The sequence below is a fragment of the Diabrotica undecimpunctata genome, chromosome 10, assembly GCF_040954645.1.
Source record: "Diabrotica undecimpunctata isolate CICGRU chromosome 10, icDiaUnde3, whole genome shotgun sequence".
NCBI classification, from domain to species: domain Eukaryota; kingdom Metazoa; phylum Arthropoda; class Insecta; order Coleoptera; family Chrysomelidae; genus Diabrotica; species Diabrotica undecimpunctata.
This window is the reverse complement of record NC_092812.1, coordinates 46,637,885-46,662,691: the sequence shown is the minus strand read 5'-3', so window position 1 is coordinate 46,662,691 and position 24,807 is coordinate 46,637,885. Positions and strand designations below refer to the sequence as shown.

The 24,807-nt window shown below is 32.0% G+C and overlaps 1 protein-coding gene and 1 long non-coding RNA gene across 7 annotated transcripts in view; one reads left to right on the top strand and one right to left on the bottom strand.

Moving 5' to 3' along the window:
- Positions 1-24,807, top strand: part of Asph (Aspartyl beta-hydroxylase) — a 192,978-nt gene that overhangs the window by 44,697 nt on the left and 123,474 nt on the right. The window lies entirely within an intron of this gene.
- On the bottom strand, positions 1,524-21,749 carry LOC140452292 (uncharacterized). Its single transcript, XR_011952161.1, has 2 exons — positions 21,613-21,749; positions 1,524-2,085 (listed from the first exon to the last, which is right to left on the bottom strand). It is a non-coding gene; the product is annotated as an uncharacterized lncRNA (long non-coding RNA).

Below are 24,807 nucleotides of genomic sequence, written 5' to 3'. Positions count from 1 at the left end.
AATGAAATCAAAATAAGTATCGAGAAAAACAAAGTTAAGGATATATAAAACAGGCTATATAATAAGGCCTACAGTGACGTATGGTAAGGAAGTATGGATAATGAAAAAAGCAAATTCGGAGAAATTGGAAAGATGGAAAAGGAAAATGCCCAGAGCTATATATGGAGCTAGAGGAACTGTATAACGAACCAAGCATCAGTCACTTCACAAAGGGACAGAGAGTGAGATGAATGGGCACGTGATGGGAAAGGAAAGGAAGAGGATGCCAAAGATGATTCTAAAACGGGGCCCAATCACGAAAATAAGGAAAGGACGACCCAGAGAAAGATGGTTTGATAGCGTGCAGAAGGATCTTAGAAAAGGGGGAATTGATGGTTGGGAAGAAAGAGCAACAAACAAGGATGAATGGATGAGAATAGTAAACCAATTTAGTAGGCAAGTGACATGATTGAACAAGAAGCCACCCCAGTCGATACAAGTTTTATAATATATTAAATATTATATTAATATTGTATTTTAGCCTTAAACTGTCAAGGCTTCTTGAGCTTTGTAAATAAAATATTAATTCAAATCATAATGTCAAATATTAATGGTGCGTCATAAATTTTCTTTCAAAGATATATTAAGCTACATAAAAAAACTATGTCTTGATAAAAAACTAAAATAAAAACTATTAATATCCGTTAAATTTAAGATTTGATTTTATTTTATTTTATGGGATTGTATTTTATTTTATTTTATTTTCATTTATTTCATTTAATTTTACTTTATTTTATTATATTGTATTGTATTTTATTCTATTTTATTGTATTGTTAGTGTATCTTATTTTATTTTATTTAATTTTGTTTTATTTTATTTCATTTTATTTTTTTGTATTCTGTTTTATTTTACTCTATTCTATTTTATTTTACTTTATTTTATTCTATTCTATTTTATTTTACTTTATTTTATTCTATTTATTATTATATTTATATTATTTTATATATTTTTTTTGTCTATTTTATTTTAGTCTATTTTATTCGATTTTAATGTATTTTATTTTATTTTAATAAACAGTTTTTGATTTATCGCTGAACTTAAAATTTATCTAACAATACATATGTTGTTAAGTCTCCCTTAAAGAAAAGGTAACATTTCAACGTTGTCGTTGGAGATGGTTCAGCGCTTTGCTTTGCGTTTTTTCTCGTGAAAAAGCTACCAGCCCGAGGGTAGGAGTGCCAATCTATTTTGCATCTTTTTGGGGTAAAAAAATTGACATTTTTAGCTAAATTCAGCTTGTTCGTATGATTTTTAGAGGTACAGTGGCATTTTTGCCCCTGACTGGAGCAGTATGCAAGCACCCAAGTGACTTTTAGTTCCAGCGGTATCTCATACCGATGGTAGCGGTAGGGTAAATTTTTTTAATGGTAGCGGCAAAGGTTAAACAGCGAAATCGTGGATGCTCTGGCCAACATTAGTACGATTTTTACTAGGTGTTAACGCCAAAAAAAGATAAACCTGGGATAAAAATAAAAGAAGACCGTTGAAATAAAATGTATATATTACTTAGGTGCTAATATCACAGTCAAAACATCATACAAAGTAAAAAATTTTTAAATAATTTTGTGTACTATCTATGGTACGTCCCAAAAAATTGTGAATGAAACAAATCTTGTAGATTCCAAACAGACTAGTATATAATACTACGTGGATATGACGTGTGGATACACAGTTTAATTCACAACGACTATCCCCTTTTTATTCTTAAAGTACTTTTTATTTTAAACAATAAAAATTTAGGGGACTATAATATATTTCCGCTGATAATATACAGAAGAATGCTTGCATTTCAAGGGAAAACCTGTATATCAAAATCATACTTAGTATGACAAATCCCTTTTCTCTATGCACTCATTAAGTCTATTCTCATTAACCTCGTTGTTGGTAGTTTGGCAGGTGCAGGGATGAAGGTCATCGAGGATCGTTATTTCCGTTGAAATGCTTCCCCTGTAGCCATAATTTGATAAAGATATTGCCGAACCGTAGCTGGTGTATTTTTTTCGCTGCCTTCGGTTTTGAATAGATGTAGACCAATTTTTAAATACCTGCAACAAAATAGAAATATATTGGCTAATTGAAAATGTAATCGATTTTAAAATTTATTCAGTCGAACATTTATCACACATATACGGAGAAAATAAAAGTTACAAATTAGAGTTCACGTACAAAACAATTTGACAAAACAGGATAGAAAGAAAAATACATATTAATAATAAGATATTTTAATTCACGAATAGATAAAAATAAAAACAGTATGAAGCAATTATCCCAATAGAAAAATCTATTCCATTATCGTTAAATTTTTTTTGGACCATGTCACTTTATTATTTTTTATTTTTAATGATCAACAGGCCATATAGACCTAGAGCTGAAATACAAATAAATCATTACACATTTCAAAAATATAAGTACATATTGTCCATTTATCACATATTATGATCCCATCCATCTAATTCTTGGTTATCTTATGATGGGGCTGATGCTAGGTTCATTATATAGTTCGTCTAGCTCTTTATTTCTTCGTCGTACCCAAACTTGAATTCACTCACCGCGCTCTTGCCCCCATATAAAGCTCTAAAGGTTTTCCTTTCCCCCCTTTCTAAATTCTCCATATCTGATATTTGCATGATCCCTACTTTACCTTCATCTGTCACTGTGTTATTACCGTCTTATAAATTCTTAATTCGTTTTTCTATATACATATTTGGATTTCATCAGTGATCATTCAACTCTAATTCTTCATGTCTCAATAAAATTGTTCACTGTCTCAAATTTATATTCTCTTGCTTCGTTAAATGTGAAAGTAAACTGACTATGTTCTTTTTTCTTTTTATTTCTGAGTATCATGTACTTTGACTTATTCTGGTTTATTTCTAGGTCAAAATATCTTGCCTGATTCCTTATTCTTTTTATAGCATCTCTTAGCCTAGCATAAGCCAGGTAAAAAATGTACGTTTATGTTCATTATTTCTTTTGACGTGACAACGTCTTAAATTAGGTTGTGGCTCGGAGTCATTTAAGAAAAAGTGTAACGCCCGCTCACGTCTGTTACAGTGAGTCGCCGAACGAGAGAGAGGCCCGCCGGACCGGCGAATGCCTTGCGTCTCCCACTCAAACATGATCGGTCCGCTGCGCGCGGCACTAGAGAATTAGGCGCGTTGAATCGCTAAACTTGAAAATCGTTGAAAGTATCGTCAGCTGTGTCTGTAGTGAAAATGTGGAGTGCTTAGATTCGTCATTTACAACAACTACAACAATAAAGGTAAATAATTGTACACTAATATTTCATTATCGTAAACTATGATTGATTGATTAATTGTTAGATTGACACAAAAGTTAAGAAACTGAGTTTATAGGTTATGTCATACTATTGACAAATGTTGATAGTGTTAAGTAAATTATTAGTTTAAATCACTCTGCAATCAATCGTAATTCAGTCGATTGAGAAGAAACAGCGCGTATTTCTAGTCAAACATTTAAAATAACAAATTATAACTTCTAACCTGTCAAAACAGGGCGACCAAACAAACGAACTAAACCGACCAATCACCACGCGCGGAGTTAGAATTTAACTGTGTTTAGCAAGAATTTCAAATTCCAATTTTAGTAAATGTTTTAATTTTCAACTTTACCATTTACATTTACAAATTTTAATTAATTTCAAATTTATTTAGCAAAAATTTGAACCTTCGATCTGAATAAGTGTTTTGATTTTCAAATTGATTCTTTAAAATTAAAAATATTAAAAAATATATAATCAGAAGTGAACGTCACATAACATTATCTGTACTTATTATTATTTAATATGTAGGCAAATACATGTGACCATACTTGGTAGACACAATTGGAAATAGTAATTTTTTATAACTGAAAAAAATAAATATATAAAATACTGGTAGCAAACAATAACTTCAATGATCGATATCTCCGCAACTAATTGATATATCGAAAAAATTTTCAAATAAATTTTGTAGAAAATAATAAGATCAATAATATAATATAAAATAAATAATATATAAAATAATATATAAAAATATAATATATAAAATATAAATAATATATAAAATAATAATATAATAATATATAATATATAAAATAATATATAAAAAAGACGTTGTCACGTAAAATCTTCGCCCGTAAAACCGACTTTACAGGAAATTCTAGTACATATTTTGGATTTGTTTTCTTTTCTTATTTTTTATCCCATACTACTCTGTTCTGCAATGCTATTGATTTTCTTTAAATATTTCTCTCTAATGGCTTCAACAAGTATTTTGTTGTAAGTTTCAGTCCCAGCTATTTGTATTTATTTTTATTCCATTGTCTAGTATAAGGATAATAGTAAAAGGGAATCTTGGAGGAGATCCTGTCTCAAGCACTCAAGAACCTGCAAGCACTAAAATCCAAAGATTCTTTCCAAGAATACAGCACAGGGACTAGGCCTGCTTAAAATACCTGATGGCACGTTTGCCGAATCTAAAAAGGAAACACGCTAGAGCCCTTATTACATAACCACTTCCCAAGCTTAACAATTATTGATAAGCACACTCAGGCTGAAAACCTAGAGCGACCTAAACATCCTAGAAAATCAGACTGGGAATTTTCTACAATAAACATCAAACCGGAAAACGTAAAGTGGGTCATAAACCACTTTGCTCCATTTAAATCTCCAAGAGAGGATGAAATATTTCCTGAGCTACTACAAAAAGGATTGAAAGTCCTATTGCCCATCCTAACAAAAATCTTTAGGGCCAGCATAGCACTAGGTTATATACCGAAGACTTCGACAACTATAAGGGTAGTGTACATACACAAAATAAGACGACAAGACAACGTCCTACCTAAATTCTACAGGCCGATCAGTCTTACATAACTTCTGTTAACAATCTGAAAACTGAAAATAATTGAAAAATTTTTCGATAGACACATTAAGGAGGAGCCATTGAGGGATCATCCTCTCAATGGTAACCAGCATGCTTACCAGGAAGAAAAAATAACAGAAACAGCTCTGGATGAAGTAGATCAGAAAATCAATCACGCCATTAATAAAGGAGAGATTGCATTAAGCGCCTTCCTAGATATAGAAGACGTATTTAATAATGCACTAGCATGATGATGATGATGATGCAGCATCATCAAAAGGCATATCCGCTAATGCAATTGGATCAAAGCAAATGGTCTGATTCTAACTGACTTTGGATTTGCTACTGAAACTATTTCGTTAAACTTTTTTTCCGGCCCTCTCCAAAATTTGAATTATGAATCCTATAAACAGGGAAAGAAAAACTATGGGGAAAATAATGTGGAACAAATAGAAAATATTAGAAAAATAATTGAACAAGAAAGGACAGTAACAAAAAAAACTTTTTGTTTGTTTTATCTTCTTTGATATTTACAATATTCGTTCAACTCTTCTACAAAATTCCCGAGTATATATCTTCTGCAGTAAACTTATATCCAGAAAGGATGTCCTCGCTGAAAGTCCTACAAATCCTTCTTTTATGAGAGAATTTATTTCATGCACGAACCGAATCCTGTGAAGCAAGTAATCGATATACCGTTGTCTTGTTGGATTAACCATTGACGATGTTACTATTTCAAGTTTCTGAGCTTTAGTACCCGCCGTGTTGATCAAATATAAATCCCTTCGTCTTTATCCTTTGTGAGTTTACTTTTTTTGATGGACAGGATGTTTCATTACGTTCAAATTTCCGCTGGATTTATTATTTGATTCTCCCTCTTGATAAAACTTGTACGTGAAATAAAATATTACCTTATGGTTGTATTAGTAAAATAAATAACTTCTTTCTCTTAAATCATAATTAATAAAAAGGGTGTTGCGATATATAGGAATATTCCACGACGTATTCAGATAGAGAGTCATGGATGTCAACTGCGATGTGTATGCATGTTTCATTGATTTCGAGAAGGCATTTGATAAAGCCCCACATGGGAAACTAATCGATATCCTAAAAATATCAGGACTCGATGGTAAGGATATAAGACTGATCTCAAACTGATACCTCCAACAAAAAGCAACAGTACGATTAGAAAATGAACTGTCCGTGATCTTGACAGTCGAAAAAGAAGTTAAACAGGGTTGCATATTGTCACCGGCATTATTTAACATATAGTCTGAAAACATCTTTAGAGAGGCCTTGGACGAATCAGAAGATGGGATTGCTGCAAATGGCCAACTTATAAACAATATTAGATATGCAGATGATACAGTGTTGCAGGCAGATAGTGCGCAGGGGCTACAATGGATGATGGATAACGTTGTAGAAGCATGTAACAAATACGGCTTAAAACTAAATTGACTAAACTAAACTAAAATCAAAGACATAAAACAAACATTTATTCAATACATTTAAAGCTAAATATATCAATAACTACTAAATGTAGGTACAGAAAATAGTTAGCAAAATTTAAAGTGCTTCTATATTATATTGTCTAATGTCTAAAAAAGTCTAATGAGCCATTCTAGAAAACCAAACTGTGGAGATACTACAACAAGAAACAAAAACGGAGTGGTTATAATAGTAAATAAAGAAGTTAACAAATGTGTACTTAGTTTTATAGGAATATGAGATATAGTTGCAGTACTCAAAATTAATGCTAAACCAGTTAACGTGAACATTATTCAAGCATATGCCCTAACTTCGGAAAGCTCAGAGCAGGAAATAGAAATATTCTATGAACAATTGAAAGAATGAACTTTGAAAATTAAAGGCAGATATCGAGTACAGTTTTATTAATTAAATCTTGCCCAAGTACTTTCGCTCCCTAGAGCATCTTCAGGGGCATCTGAAATAAGTCAAAAAACGTTTTTTAAATGAAGAAATTGATTAACCTCGATAAAAACTCGCTCAGTGAAGTAACATATGCAATAAAAAGACTAAAAACCTACAAAGCACCTAGACCTGATAACATACAAGCTGAAATATTGAAACTATTTGAAAACAACCAACTCAAACTCCTCACGAGTCTACTGAACAAAATCTATGAAACTGCAGAATTTCCTGACGATACGGTTTTGATTGCTGATAATGCGGAGGATCTGCAAACATTAATAGACCGTGTAATGGAAGCCTGTGACAGATACGGCATGAAATTAAACTGTAAGAAGACCAAAATTCTTGTAGTAAGTAAAAGCGACGTAATACAGCACCAATTCACAGCTAATAATAAACCCTTGAAAATAATCGACAAAATTACATACCTTGAATGCAGCCTAAATAAGGAATGGGACCACTCACAGGAAATAAGATGTATAGAAAAGGCGAGCGCTGTCTTCAATTGCCTTAGGAAGATTTTATGTAATATGCACCTGAACATTGATCTAAGAACACGAGTCTTGAGATGCTATGTATTTTCTACCCTTTTATATGGAGTCGAAGCCTGGACCTTGACGGAGGCAACATCTAAACGATTAGAAGCCTTCGAAATGTGGGGCTGCCGCCCCATGCTCAAAATTTCCTATATCCATCATGTTACAAACAACACCGTGATCCAACGTATGGATAAAGATCTGGAAATTATGCGTATCGTGAAAATCAGAAAGATGACATACTTAGGGCATGTGATGCGCAATGAGAAGTATCAACTCATTCAACTAATTTTACAAGGCAAGATAGAAGGCAAAAGATCTCAAGGGCGCAGAAGGACATCGTAGTTGAAGAACATCAGACAGTAGGCAGGAATAACTACCATACATCTATTTAGAGCAGCTGTCAACAAAGTTGTATGGACCAACGTGATTGCCAACATCCACAGAGGATAGGCACCAAAAGAAGAAGAATGAGCCATGCATTAGTACAGTGAAATAAGCAAAAAAACCTTTTCGGAATTTTATTTTAGTTATTATATACCTATATAAAGAATACCTATACGTTTTCTGCACAGATTTCGGTCTTTTTTTAACTATTAACAATTAAATTGTAAGTGCCATTTTTTCGATTTTTTGCTTACTATTATACAGCTTACTATTTGTTGACGAGGCATAAAAGAACAAGGTTTATGGCGCAGGTGTTACAATTTTGAGTTGCATAGAAGATTTGGAGAACCTGACGTTGTAAAATTCATTAAGGTAGCACGCCTCAGATGGATAGGTCATGTAATCAGACGAGAGGAAGATGCCATAGTCAGAAAAGTTTTTGACCGAAGACGGCCGATCGGACAACGAAGAGGAAGACTGAGACTTAGGTACCAAGACAACCTAGAAAATGATTTGAAGTCTATCGGAATTAGAGCATGGAGAAGAGTTGCCAGAGACAGGGGCGAATGGAGGATTGTTCTGAAGAAGGGTTTATCTCATAAAGAGCTGTAAAGCCACTGATGATGATGATGATTTGTTGACGAAAGTCACCGGACCCTGGTCCAGGTTCAAAAATTTTGTTTACTGGCATTTTTTTTTAATTGACCTCCTTTTTTATAGTAAAGTTAGTAACCCTGGTTTTAAAAAAAATTGGTAGTATTGAGCTACCTTTTAAGCTACTTCCGGTAAGGAGTTCTTTATCTACTTTTACTGTATACAACAATAGTACAAACGCTCACGTGCATATTTTGTCGCATTGGTTTTTATATTGGTAAATTTATTTATTAAATAAAAAACGGGCATAAAAAGTTGTATAAATTAAAGTAAGTAATTGATTTAATTCATTTAAAAATAATTAATTTTTTTTATATTAAACTTATTACGTACAAGATAAATAAAACATTCGAATTTTTCAGTTATGCCTTTCATTACCGACAGAACATTCTACATATATTATTTATCAAATTTTTATTGCATTTCCCACCTTCCTTGAAATGATATTTCTAGAAACGAGTTTCGAAGGATTTTGTATGGAATTTGAATAAAACTCTGGGGGACGAGGTATATACTGTCCACACTGGGCACCAGGTACACCGGAGACCTTCGCCGACACGATATTAGTATTCAGCGACCCTTAAATCCCCGAGTAGCAAAATTGGACGTATTTTATTCAATATTTGCCGAGCTAAAATTTTTTAAATTTGCAACTCTGGAAAATGCAATTTTTTATTTCTTGATGATCGCGTTAGTTCACAAAATTTCCTGAAGCTCTCAAGAATCGAATTCGCCTAAGTGCATCTCAATCCGTCTTACTGCGCCGATTTTCTAAGGTTGAGCCGATTGTTGCGCTTAATTGCCTCGATTAATAAAAATTATCAGCTTTTCGAATATGAAAAAGATTTTATCTACGAGCACGAGTTTAAAAGTTATTCTAAATGTTTATAACTCAAGATTTAAACTTTCATTTGGTATGCGTAGAATTAACGTACCTTCATTATTTTCTGACTAATGTTATTGCTGGTCTCTGGGATAAACCATAAAATAACTTTTAAACTAATTGATAGATCGTTCTGAAATTTTAAGAATTTCTAAACTATGACAAATATCTACCTTAATTTTTACAATAGTTATAAACAATTAATGATTTTGCGTTATTTTGCAGTTTTCGAAGCAAAAAATTAATTTTACATGTTTTAGCAATCGCGATTTTCTTGTTTTTAATGTTCTAAAAGATAAAGTTTTGTAATTTTACGTCAAATATTCAGCTTTTTAATAATAGGCAAAAAAACGAAAAATTGGCATTTTTTACACTTAATTGTTAATAATTAAAAAAGATGCCGAAGTATGTACAGAAAACGTATAGGTCTATAATAACTAAAAAAGTTTCAGATACCTGAATTTTTTACAGTCTCGAAGACTATATAATCTATACCAGTGGTTCTCAACGGGGGCGGTACCGCCCACCGGTGGGCGTTGAAGAGAGATAAGGTGGCTGTTTGGGTCCAAGAAAAATTTGGGGGGCGTTGAGGAACAGCTGCCGCCCCCCTAAAGTAACTCATTGCTTCTTTGCTTCTAACAACTTCTAACAATCCGAAAATATAAACGAAATGCACAAAATGCATTTTGGTTATGCACCGTGCAATTTTTTATTTATCACTCAGTCCAACACTGCAACAATTTCGACGTTGCAGTCGAACATAGAACGTTTCAGTTTGGTTAGTATAATTCCACTTCTAGTAGAACCTTTCTGCTTTAAGTGAATTTTGGCTCCTCCTTTGCGCAGCGGCATGGTCAGGCATAACTTAATCATTCCAGATTGTTTCGCTAAAGCAGGGTGGTGAATTTTCTGTGTGTTATTTGCAGAAAGTTGCAGTGCATTTATTAGAAATATATTTTATTGTAATACATATTTGTCACAAAGGTAAGTATCTACGTGGCATTTATATCACTTACTATAATTCTTTATTATTTTTCCCTATCGTAATTTACGAGGTATTTGTAAAAATGTAATAAATCTAAATTTGTTTCCTTATATGTACAGTTATTGTAAAATATTCAAAAAGTACCAACTTGCACAAACTGGATCAAAGTTAAAAGTTAATTAGGACCTACCTACACTGAGAGAAGAATTGGGGAAAAAGTACAAAAAATCTTAATAAAATTTACTATACTGATCATAGACTGCCAAAAATAAACTGAATATAAAGTTATTTTTATAATATGTGTACAGTATGGTAATTTTTAATAAGTTGTTTTGTAATTTTTCCTCAAATTCTTCTCTCAGTGTATATTTATTTACTTGTGGCATGTTTTAAATTTCTCGACTACTTGCTTGGATATTCCGCCACTCTGAAATATTGATTTTGCTAACTAAAAAAATATTTAAAAGTTTATTATTTAAAATTATTAAAGCGGGTCGCTACAGCATATTTATTTTTACAGATATACCTACAGTATGTCCGATCCAAAGAAAAAGTGCAGACAATACAATGTCGAATATTTGAAGTATGGTTTTATTCAGTCGCCTTCTAATAAGGCATTACCAATGTGTTTAATTTGCCAGAGAGTTTTCTCAAATGAAGCCATGAAACCTTCACGATTACAAGAACATTTGACCAAAATACATCCCGACAGAAAAGACAGAAATTTATCATATTTTGAAATGCTCAAAAAACAACATTTCAAACGTCCAACTTTAGCTAGTATCTTTTCAGCAGCATCAAAGCAAGACGATGATGGGCTACGTGCTTCTTATAACATTTCCTTACTTATAGCTAAATCAGGAAAACCCCATACTATTGGCGAAGAATTAATACTGCCAGCTGTAAGTGAAGTTTTGCGGACTGTACTGCGCCAGCCGGCATCTGATATTATTAAAAAAATTCCATTAAGCAATAATACGGTACAGAGGCGAATTGACGAAATGTCTGAGGATGTGGAGCATTCTCTAACTGATTATTTAAAGACTACTGAGTTTTATTTACAGCTTGATGAATCAACTCTGCCAAACAATGAGTCTTTACTTCTTGTGTACGTTCGCTTCATAAAAAGTGAAAAAATCTGTCAAGAACTGTTATTTGTAAGAACACTGGAAACAGATACTAAAGGCAAATCGATATTTGATGTTCTGGAACACTATTTTACAGATAAAGGTATACCTCTGTAAAATGTCATAACTGTTGCTACAGATGGTGCTCCGGCAATGGTTGGACGACACCGCGGACTGATAGCATATTTGAAAAAAGCGGTACCAAATATACTCGCCGTGCATTGTGTAATTCACAGACAGTATTTAGTTGCAAAAAATCTTAGTGATCGCCTTCATTGTTCACTACAATATGTAATTACTGCAGTTAACAAGATCAGAAGCAGTGCTCTCAATGATAGATTGTTTAGAAAACTGTGTGATGAAAACGACGAGAATTTTAATCGTTTATTGTTGCACACAGAAGTTCGATGGCTTTTGAAGGGTACATGTCTAAAAAGATTTTATGATCTCTTTGACTCAGTTTTAGAGTTTTTTGAAAGCAAAGATGATTCTTTGAGGGACAATTTATTAAAACTTAAGAGCGATATTGCTTATTTAACTGATTTATACGATAAATTTAATGAAACAAACCTACAGCTACAAGGTGATAATTTGAATTTGATCAAAGCAAAAGGAACTATTTCCTCGTTCGTGTCAAAACTTAATTTGTATAGGCAAAATTTGGGTCGGAGACAATTTCATCAGTTTCAAAATCTTTCCTGTGGAGACAAATGATGAAGACATTCTGGTATATTGCCAGCACTTGGAAGCACTCAAGAAGATTTTAGGAATATATTTCAGGATATCCTTGGTCTGATTATTCCAGATTGGGTGCTAGAACCGTTCTCAAGTTTAGAAACAGCAGAATTATCACTACAGGAGGAATTGATAGAATTGTCAACAAATGAAGAGTTAAAAGTGAAATTTAAAAATGGATATCAAGAATTTTGGCTGCAATGTCAAATTTCAGTATTATATCCAGCTTTATAGGCTGCATCAAAGAAGTTTTTCATTGCCTTTCCTTCATCGTATTTAGCCGAAAGAGGATTTAGCATAGTCAACAATTTATTAACAAAGAAGAGAAGTAGACTGTCCATAGTGGAGCGCGGTGATTTAAGATTGTTGATGACAAGTATGGAACCAAATATTGACAGATTACTATCATTACATCAAGCTCAGCCTTCTCATTAAAAATGTTATATTATTATTATATTGTTTTTTATGATATGTATTTAAGCTAAAGTTTGATCAATACATGAATACTTTATTTTTGAATAAAACATTTTTTTTTTAATTTGTTGTTGCTTGGATTAGATAAGGGGCCGTCGAATCATATTTAAGGTAGCCTTTGACCCAAAAAAGATAAAACAATTGTGAATGAAAGTGCGTTACTAATTTTAAGAATGGAAGAGTTTTTTAAGGGGGGCGTTAAGTATTTTGTTTTTGGAAAAATGGGCGGTAGGCCGAAAAGAGGTTGGGAACCACTGAGATCTATACGAAGAGAAAATACAAGACTCACAGTTTAGATTCGTGAAAGACGTAGGTGGTACGAGAGGTGGACTGTTCAGTCTACGCAGTATTTCAACAATGTGGAGATATGACTTGTGATATCTACACCTGCTTTTTGGAATACCAAAAAGCATTCGACATAGTTCAACACCAAAAAATGATGGATGTCCTAACAAAACCCCGAATGGTTGATAAAGACCAGCGTAGAATACAAAATTTATACTGGAACCAATCAGCCATAATGAACATATCTTGGAGATCAACCTACGCAAGCAATACAGATTCTGGGACGCGTTAGGCAAAAGTCTTGGAAAATTGCGAATATGGAATGCTAAATTGAGAACGCCTAAATAACAGCTGATATGCGGATGACACAGTTGTTTTTGCAGTCTAAAAAGTTAACAAAAAAAATGGACAAAATAAATGAAATAAGTGAAAGATTTGGACTAGAAATAAACATATCAAAAACTAAATGGATGAAAATTGAAGGCCCACAACTGATTATCAAGAAAACACCAGTGGACCGAATAAAACTGTTTATCTATATTGGGAGGATATCGTTTAGTATCCTGTGGAATACAATGGAATCACTCACATAAGATACAAAGTAGAATAGAGAAGGGTAGGAGTGCATTGAACAACATTGCCAGACACCTTTAAAGCCACAACCTTAATCTGGACATCAAAGTAAGGCTCCTATAGTGTTATATCTTCTCAATAATATACTATGGAATTGAATCCTGGACACTTACTGAGGCGATGGAGAAGAAACTTGAATCCTTCGAGATGTGGCTATGCAGGCGAATCCTAAGGATATTATGGACATACAAGATAACCAAGAGACCGTACTACGAAGAATGGGGAAATAAAGAGAAGTGATGTACAGAGAATATGAGAAAATGGGAGAAGAAGAATATCATAGGTAAAAAAACCTGAGGAAATGGTTCTCCCCAACAATTAATCTATTTAAGACATCAATCAATAGAATAATTATAGCCAGGATGATCGCTAATATTCGAAAAAATAGGCACCAAAGAAGAAGAAACTTCTTTCTAATAACGCCATAATATATAGGGTGATCCGCTTAAAAGAGTTAGGAAATTTTTAAGTTCGTGTTTTGAATCACCCTGTATATTAAATATTATTTTATCCACAAAATGTTTCATCAAAATAGACAATATAAAAAAATGTTCACTAAACAAAATGTAGTATCTCGTAAAACACTCTGTATAAGGTAGCATAATATCATTGAGTTATGTTCCTGGGACGACTTTATTGGAAGATAGTTGGAATGTGTCCAACAACTTTGATCCATGATACTATATTGAGAATACATCATCTACCACACTGTGGTTCTTAAATTTTGTTTAGAAATAATATTTGTTTTGAAATCTTCCATAAATATATGCGCTAATAATGGAGATAAAGCAGATCCCATTGCTAGACCAAAACTTTGTTTATAGAATTAATTATTTAGTTGAAAGTAGATATTATCAGTACATAATGTCAATAACTCCATTATAGCTGATAAATTTAGTCTTGTTCTAGTTGCCAATGTATCATCATTCTCTAATTTTGTTTGGATTATTTTTAAAATCTTATCTAATGGCACATTTGTAAATAAACTATTTATGTCAAGATTTACTAAAATATTATTTGAATTAAATTAATTATTACATAATTTATTTAAAAAATGTTGTGTATTCGTTATAAATGTGTCATGATTATTTGCAAATGGTTGTATTTAATAAAATTCTGACAGTACAAGGAAAATTCATGGTACTACAAATAGGTCTGTGGTGTATTCGCTTTATGAACTCTCGGTACTCCATAACAATGAGGTGTCTTGATGTAATGAAGTGTAATTAATTTGCTTTGATAATCTGTTAAATAATCTTTAACCTTGAATAAAATTCTATATAATATCCTGTTTTCCAGAGGCTTCGTTGGATCCTTTATTAATTTGGTACAAGGTCCGTTAGTTATTAGGTCTTTCATTTTGTCCTCATGTTGAATTTTATCCATTATTTGCATTTCCTTTATCTGCTGGTAGTATAATTGTGGCGTCATTATTTTTCAAAGTTCTTACAGCTTGTTCCTCTTTGCTTATGTTCTGTTTAATTCTATTAGACTTTTCTAATTCAATTTTACATAGTAGTCTGTATTCTTCTTTTTCGTGGGTTGGTAAATATTGATATATTTTCTCCACTGAGCTAATTATCTCTAATTTTGGAATAGATGGATGAGTAACAGCAAAGTTTAGACCTTTTGACAGCATTAAAGTCTGCGTTGCATTTCTGTATATTTAACAGATATCTGCTTTTTATATCTGTATATTTAAAAGGATATTAAGAAAATTATTTAAATGTATATTTCTTTGTTTATCATATGAATTTTCATATACTATATGTAAACTAAAAATAACTCGATCAAAATCAGAATTTGATATTATATAGAAAAGTAAATCTTCAATACTTACAATGTCTTGGTAAATAAAAAATAAATTTGATCTATGAAACTTTAACCTTTCTTGGATCATGGATAAACTGGCCTCGTGTAGAATTTTTTTGTAACCTGCTCGAATATGCTGGACGTAACTTCAAACCCTTTGGTATCGAGGTGAAACATCAAGACTATTGAATGTTAGAATAAGTGAACATCAATCTTATATCGAAAATAGAGAATTTGAGAGATCTCAAATATATAAACACGCATGGGAAACTGAACATAGAGTTCAATGGAAAGATTCGAATATAGTCCTGAAAGAAACAGATGTTAAAAAAAATCAAAGAAGCGGTTCTAATTCTGTTAAATAAAAACAATTGCGTCGCATTTCTCGGCAGAATAAAGTACGATCTGTTTACCCATATTAAAAGAGGAAATCAATAGAAAGAAAATATCACCATTAGTAAGTCAATTACATATCGAGGATACATCATTAATATTGGGAGTAAACTAAAAGTAAGACCAAATACTTAGCATGTCGGGATATTATCATGAGGTTTTTTATATTTTTTCCTCACTATTTACTATGGGATCACTATATAGATATCAGTTCTTTAGGTCTGGAGGCCCATGGCTTCTATTTTCGTCACTATTTTTTTCCACCCATCTCTGTTTTTCGTCTTTTCCTCCCCCAGTTCGGTATTTTTAGTTTTCTTACATTAGTTTTAACCTCTTCTAACCACTTATTTTTTGGTATTCCTCATCTGCGCTTTCCACCCACTCTTGTTAATATTTTTTTTGCATGTATGTTTGAGGTCATCCTATAGACATCTTCCATCCAACGTGTTCTTTGTGCTTTTACTTTTTGTATGATGGCTTGTTTGCTTGTAGAGCTTCATTACTTTCTTATTTCTTTTTCTTCTCCATACGCCGCGATTATCCTTTGTTCCTCCATATATCTTGCGTATTATGTTTCTTTCCCATCGTTGAAATTTCTGTGTATTTTTTATGGCATCACTAACAGGAGAATTTTACTGTCATCATTGCATGTGGTTGTCTTTTTAGAGACAAATCACATTTTATGATTTTTCTGACAGGTATTCTTAAGTTAAAGTTGATTTCATGTAATCGAATGAACTATCTTCCAATAAAGTCGTCCCAGGAACGCAACTTAAAAATATTGACAGTATAATTTTTATGTCATTTTCTTTAATGTGTATAATATGTAATTGAAATGTTAATATGAATGAGTCAGATAAAATTAAATAATTAAAACATTTTTTTTACCAAGTAACAAAAACAAAATTTGTTTAATTTATTAATGTTTTGTATTTTGAGAACGATTTCCGAAGTGGAAATCGAAACGTGAAATAAACTTATTTTAATGTCAAATTGTGGCTTATCCCCAACAAAAAATAGTAAACAGGACATTAGATTTAAAATAAGGAAGTTTTAGTCAACTTCCGATATAACCGGAAGTGGTAAGAGGTTCTAACTCATCCTAAATTTTTAGATATTAATTATGTCAAGTTTCTCTAAAACATCTAATTAGAGCCAACAAAGAGCACTCTGTATATATATATTTAACGTTTTAAATCAATATTTCGGTTATTATTTCATTCGCCGCCGTATTACGCTGTAATGAATTTCCAAATCCCTGAGTAACTAACTGGAAAATAACCTGTTGATGCTTAAATTAAAATTTAAACAGAATTTGACGATGAAAATAAACATGGAATTTTGCCAAACGTATTCAAAACACAACGCGCTAGTTGAAATAATTTCCCAATAATCCTAATAATTTTTGTGACATGATTCAGATAAAGGTCTAATGGTTAAAATTTATGCACCAATTTTATAGGCATAAAATTGACGTACATGGAAACACCTCATTTGCAATAAGTCACGTACGATTTTTATTTGACGTTTTGGTTTCCTGATTGGAAATATATAACTATATATTCTAAAATTAGAATGAAAAAGTGTGTCATTGTTAACGTCTAGACTACTAAAATTCTGCTAAACCGAAACGACGTATCATCAAAAAGAACCAAAAGCCATAACACCTTCTAAAGAAAGATGAATCATAAATAATGTTACCAGATATGATAGAACGCCCAGTGTAAGATCTAGTTAAATTAAGATTAGTAAAACAACCTTGATAGCATTTACCTTTCCATTACAACTGATTGGAGCATAGTTGCTGGGAAATAGAAGTTCAATATCTAGGCCTTGTTCTGGATAATAAACTTATCTGGAATAATTATGACGTAGATATAATGCATAAATTTTGCAGGAAAAAATTGGGAATGTAACTCAAAAATCCTAAAGTTGATTTACACGGCAATGACTAGGTTGCGAATGCATAACAAGTACATTGAGAGCAAGTCCAACGCCTGCTATAGAAATAATTTTTAATCTCACACTTTTACACATCCTAGTGGAAAGCGTGAAAATAAAGAGCAAACATAGGATGGTCAATAAAAGAATTGTTAGACCCAATTCGTGATTCAACTTTGATGAAAGTTGAAGTTGGATAAAAAATATCTGGCACAAGAGATTGTTATCACGTCCGATAGTCAAGGAGCCATCTATGCACTAAAAGAAGGGTTCAAAGTGGTATGTAAATTCTTAGGAAAGTTAAATGAACCGAGCAAAAGAAAATATAGAGTACACCTACCAGCAATACAAGGATACAAGCAACAGTATCAATTCTGAGATAAATATAAAAAGAGACTATTTGGACAATATTCACCGCAGACATTACGATGACAAAGAGCTCAAAGAAAAGTTTCGAAAATCCTTAAAGGTAGAAAAAACCCATTAATGTGTATAAAAATCTAAACAAAAAAGAAACAGCACAATAGATATATTTTACAATGACAGCATTGAACTTACCGAAGCATAAGAAGAAGAAAGTGTTGATAATGATGACATAGAAATTACAAAAAAAAGAAATTAGGGATAGCCTATTAGACCGTCGAATTTCAATAATATATATATATATATATATATATATATATATATATATATATATATATATATATATATATCTGAAAGAATAGTAAGTGTAACAGTTAAACTGGATGTCAAACCTCTGAATATGATAGTAATCTATGCACGAGAGAATAACAGAGATACTACCGCAAGGGAAAACTTATACGAACACCTTCAGAATAAACGAGACCCCAAATGATGAATATATAATCATTATAGGTGATTTTAACGCCTGTGTTAGCAATGATATAGGTCCAGGAATAAAACAGCGATTTTTTATGATTTTGCCCATATTTTCTTTTGTAAATGTCCACGTTTGGGAACCATAAGTGAGAACAGGAAAACAGCGATATAATGAAAATATCTGAAATAAAAACGAAGACCTTCTGACTGACTTCTGCAGCATAAACAAAATATGTATTACTAATACATTTTTCCTTACAAACAACAATACAAATACATTTTTGAAAACACTAGAGGACAAAGATATATGATTGACTTTATTCTGTCGAATAGAGAATTACATCCTTTTCAAATCTTGAATATGAGAGCACTAACATCAGCAGAAATAGGAAGCGATCATAAATCATTGGTATTGTGCAAAATCCGAATGAAAACACATATATGTGATAACAAAATGCCAGAATACACCACAAAGATAAAAGTCGAAAGTTTACAGGATGCCTCCACAAGATACTTATTCCAAAAAAGAATAACCGAAAAAAGCAGAAACACATATATCACACAAGTGATGTAGTCGAAGAAATGTAGGAATAGATTATATAAATAAGAATAGATCGTTCGTAAGGCGGAGACCTCTATGGTTTTGTACATAAGTGAAGGATAAATGTAAATAAAAGAAAAAGCTTACCTGAAATACATGTCAACCAAAACACAAGAGGCATACCATAATTACCAGACAATAAGAACCAAAACACAGAAAAGCACACATAGATTGACTACCTAAAAAAACTCTATGCAGAGGAAGAGCAAACAAAGCTAGAACTGGAAACACTAGAAATTACCACAAATGAAGAACTTAATATGAATATACAGGGAGTTCGTAAAATACTTGAAAAGCTAAAGAACAGAAAAGCAGCAGGTATAGAAGGGATAACAAACGAATTACTGAAATATTGTGGAGCAGCAATGACAGAACAATTAACAACATTAATTAATTAAATTATAAATACAATAAAATACCGGAAGAATGAGTCAACTAATTCTACTATTCAAAAAAGGAGATAAAAACAGCCAGAAAAGTACAGCGGTATAAACTTGTTAAATACTAATTACTATTTAAATGGGAATAAGCCACAATTAAAGGTTAAAATACGTTTATTGACGTTTCAATTTCCACTTCGGAAATCGTTCTCAAAATAGGTATTTGTACGCAGATGTACGCAGACGATGTAAACTTGATGGGACGAACCGCAAGAGCCATCTCTTGCGGTTCGCATTCGACAAAATGCGAAAGAAAAAGTACTAGCCGTCAATGTGGATAAAACTAAAGCCCTAAACAAGCAAGGAAACAACGAAACTTACAAAATTTGACAATACACAAAACAAATATTAAAGTAGTAAAACAGCTCACATACCTAGGCGTACAGATAACTGAGGACGGCGGCGAGGAGAAGGAAATACTTGCTAACAAAGCATACTTCTCCCCCTCGTATAAAATATATACAACCATCATACGAACAATAGCAACATATCCCGTGGAATCAAGGATCATGATAGAAAAGACAATAAATCTTATTAATACTTTTGAAAACTAGATATTGGGACCCATTTGCGACAATGGTATCTAGTGAATAAGGTTCAACCACGAGATATACCAATATAACAAAGAAAGCAAATTATGCAAAGATTGCGCTAGGCAGGTCACTTTGTAAGAATGGATAATAACATAACCCCTAGTAGAACGTTTTTTGGAACTACAGTCGTCGGCCAGTAGGAAGAAGTCGATACACGAAGTGAAAACCTACGCCAAAGAGATATTAAGGGTAGAAAACTGGAGGCGGATGCTGCAAAATGCATGGAGGCATAAGGGATAAAATTGTTATTAGGAAGCAGTCTAATAATTATTATTATTAGACCAACAGGAAGCCCTTTTAAAAAACGGCGAGATAGCTGACAGTCAACATCACAAATATGATCACAGCCTTAAAATCTGACCAGAACAGGATTAAGAAATAATGTAATAATATAAGAAGAAGAAGAAGAAAAACCGCATGGAACATTTAGTTACCGTCATGGATTCCGTGGTATAACCGAGTAGAGGGTAGAAAATTTCCGACGTATTAAACAAAAGAGATGCAAAAACACCGCAAAAGATGCAAAAGTTCGGAAGAATTACAAAGAATAAGACAATCAGGAGGAAATCTAAGCAAATGTAATAATGGAACCTTTAATGATTACATTAGTTTAAAAACTACAGAATGCACATTGTGTGAAGTAGAAGATGAAAGTAGGATTTATCTAATATAAAACTTCTAGATATATCGAACATACAAAGCTATGGCAAGATCCAACAACATATTTGTAGAACAAGAAATAAAATGTCAAGTTTAAAGAATATTTAATAGATTACCAAAAAATACTGCCATATCACTAAAGGAAAGCACCTTTTATAGATATAGTGTTTGATATTTAAGATAAAATACTTGAATTACTATTCAAATCACAACATAAATATTACAAAGGGGATCATCATATAATTAAACGATAAAGTAAAAATTGCTTTGTTTAACAAGAATAGCTATTTAAACTATTTTGGAAAACCGTAATTATCCGTTGTCTGTTGTTTATTTTATTGTCTTAAAAATTAAATATTAATTTCCCTTCTAAACATACAGTTACAATTTATTATTAATTATAGCTCACCATAGGGATAGATGGTATATTTAAAAATAAATTATTCAAATTGAAGACATCTGATATTAACATATTTAAATAATGCAAAATATATTATCAAAGGTCAAGATGTAGATATGCAAATAATCTGTTATAATAAAAACAACTTAATTGTACACATTCGATTATTAAAGTGTTATGAACAGTATGTTTTAATTAATAGTATTATTTGCTACTTATTTTCAAAAAAATTATGCCAAACTCGCTGTGATGCCACTATAAAATGGCCCAAAAAATATCAAAACAAACAGATCTATTAGCACCTGTCACTTTTTCACAAATATGTCACATTTCACTAAAGCAATCTTTTTGTTAGCTACTTAAAACTATTTTGAAGTAATTAACAATTAATAAACTCACCTTCAGGCAGTTGTGGCTAGTCCACTGAAAAAATTTCCTGACAGACATCCTAGAACTGCGAACGTGAACTACTACTACAGCTATTGACTTTGTTGTCACAGTTGTGTTGGGCTACTACGCGAAATCGAGTAATAAATGCTCGTTCGCGCGCGCGTGGTAACGATCCCCTTCTTTCAAAATTTCCTCCGCTCTGCAATCTGCACCCCGGTGCACAATGACCCATTTTGATTTCCACCCTCTAATTACATCTACCAGTTTAGAATAAGGAATTAATGTTTCCCACACTTGTCTAATGCCCTCAAGTATAATTTTTCGATTTGGTATAGGTTTCACACGGTTCTTTCGAATCCGCGAGTTGTTTTTTGAAGGGGTTGCTGCGTGGGATAATTATTTTGTCTAAGCGACTTTTAATCACTGTCTCATGCGAAAATAAAAGATTCATATAAGCTCATTAAATTCATTACTGTTCGATGATTTACTCACATACGCCGGTGAAAATTTTTCAAACGTGATTTTTTTGTTATATATTATTATAGTTTTTATCTTTATTTTTTGGGAATTGTATATAACAAATAAGTTGTTGGAGAGATATGAGAAAATAACTGGACAATTAAAATATAGGGAATGACGAATCTTATGTATAATTAGACAAAAAATCAAATTGTCAAAGTAAAGCATAAAGGCGGATTTGAATAGATGACCTTCCTTAGCTTTGGCAGAATTTGGACGACTACAAACAGTCCTTTAATCTAACCTACTAAACATTCTAAAAGCCAAAACGACCAGTATCTAATTCATAATTTGTAACTCAAGGAGCTATTTAATGTAGGATGGAGAATACTCAATATTTGAGTGATCATATACCTGATGAGGAAATATCAAAGGCAACAGATGCAATCCAAAAAATTGATACGTTAAAATGGAACTGAGCAGGTCACATAGGGAGAATTGAAGACAGCCGATCACGAATGGATACATGTTCATTTAATCCGATACATTAACTTCACTTATTTTTAAAATAATGACATGTAGGGGTTACTCCAGTTTTGCTTTTGTACCTATAGCTAGGAAAAAGTTCTCATGGCTGCGTAATGTGTAAAACAAGACAAAATTAGGATTTGAAGAATTAAGACAAGAACAGCTGAAGCTGAATGTAGCTATATATCTATAGAATATAATAACAAAACAATAAAATGTTTAAATAATCAAAATATTGAAACGATACACAAAGATCCGACAGAAAAGTATCAAAAACAAATTAAGCTAGAAAATTCAAAATCAATAGTAAATCCAACAGAACTGAAATACCTCAATATCATGAACCCACAGTCTCCTAAATTATACTCTTTTATTATACTACACAAAACGGATCACCCAATAAGACCTGCAGTTTTTTTTTATACAGCTCCGTCATATAAACTTTCAAAAATACTGTTAGAGATTATTTTAAAACACACTAAATTTTCACCTAAATTTACCATAAAAAATACAATAGAACTAGTTAATAAAATACAACATTTTCAATTACCTAACAACTCTGGATTTATTTTATTTGACGCAAAAAATATTTTTCCTACTATTCCTTCTAGAGAAACTTTTATTCTACTAAAAAACCTTTTAGACCAAAATATTACAAATCCAATCATTACATCTGAAATTTTACATCTTCTTGAAATTTGCATAAACCACGACGACTTTGAATTTAATAATCAAATATATACAAATAACAGTGCAGGACTTATAATGGGCAATCCTCTAAGTCCATTGCTATCAGATATTTTTAGGGATCATCTAGAGAGAAAGATTTCAAAACATCCCATATTTAAACAGTTTTTATATTGGTGGAGATACGTAGACGACGTACTGGTATGTTTCACAGGAACTAACAGGCAACTCGACCAATTTTTATCGTATATTAATTCACTTCATAGTCATATTGAATTTACAATAGAAGCAGAACAAAATCAATCCATAAATTTTTTAGATTTAAAAATAATCAAACTTAAAAACAAACATGACGTCTCCATATTTCATAAACCTACCCATACTGACACGACTATACACAATTCATCATCTCATCCCACACAACATAAACTGGCAGCCTATCATAGTATGTTACATAGATTAACAGAAATTCCGATGTCAAAATACAAGTTTGAGACAGAATTAAATATCATTGAGCAAATAGCAGTAAACAATGGATACAACGAACAAACAATTAATAAAATTTTAAATCAAAAACTACACAAGAAAGCCCAGAAATTAGTATTTCCACCACCAGAGAAAAAACCCAGTACCTTCTGCTCGGTTACATATACAGGCAAAATATCAACAAAAATAGCCAAACATAAACAAGAAAGGAATAACACCAGCTTTCAGAACAAACAACAACTTAGGCAAATATATTAAAAACAACAATAGCCAAAATAAACACCACATATACAGTGGTGTATACAAACTTAAATGTGGCGACTGCCCAAAAACTTTCATCGGTCAAACTGGTAGAAATTTTAATAAAAGAATAGCAGAACATAAAAGGGCTTTCAATAATAGAAAAACAAATTCTACATACGCACTTCACCTTCTAGATCATAATCATTCTTTTAATCACAATCACTTCACATTCAAAATAAAAGCCTTAAGCTATATTTGTTAGAATCTATGGAAATTAACAAATTAAAAAACACAGATATAATTATTCTGAATCACTAACTTGAGACAAACAGTTCTCCCCTCCTCAACCTATTTCATTAAAGACTATAAACTGTAAACGCATGCCAAAAATAGATCACTTGAGAAAGGCACTCGGCCGAAACAGCTGTAGTGATAAGATTTTATAATAGATTTTGTGGAAATTTTGAAAACAAAGTTTTCAGTGTTTTATTGTTACTTAAATATTATGTTTATATGGGATTAAGCCACAATTATTATTGATTGTAATGAAATTCACATGTTTAATTAACATTAACATTAACATGATTGACATTGCGATTTCCACTCCGGAAATAGTTTCCAAAAAAAGATTATTATTCAAATTCTGAAAAATGTATGACCAAAGATTTTGTTATTGGTTATGTCATTTCAAAATTGACATACTGGACCTCGATCTTGTAGGCAACAGGGCGTGGGTGGTGTTTTTACCCTAGGAATATCAAATTCTGACTGTTTTGGGTATTATGTGTTAATGTTTGTGTA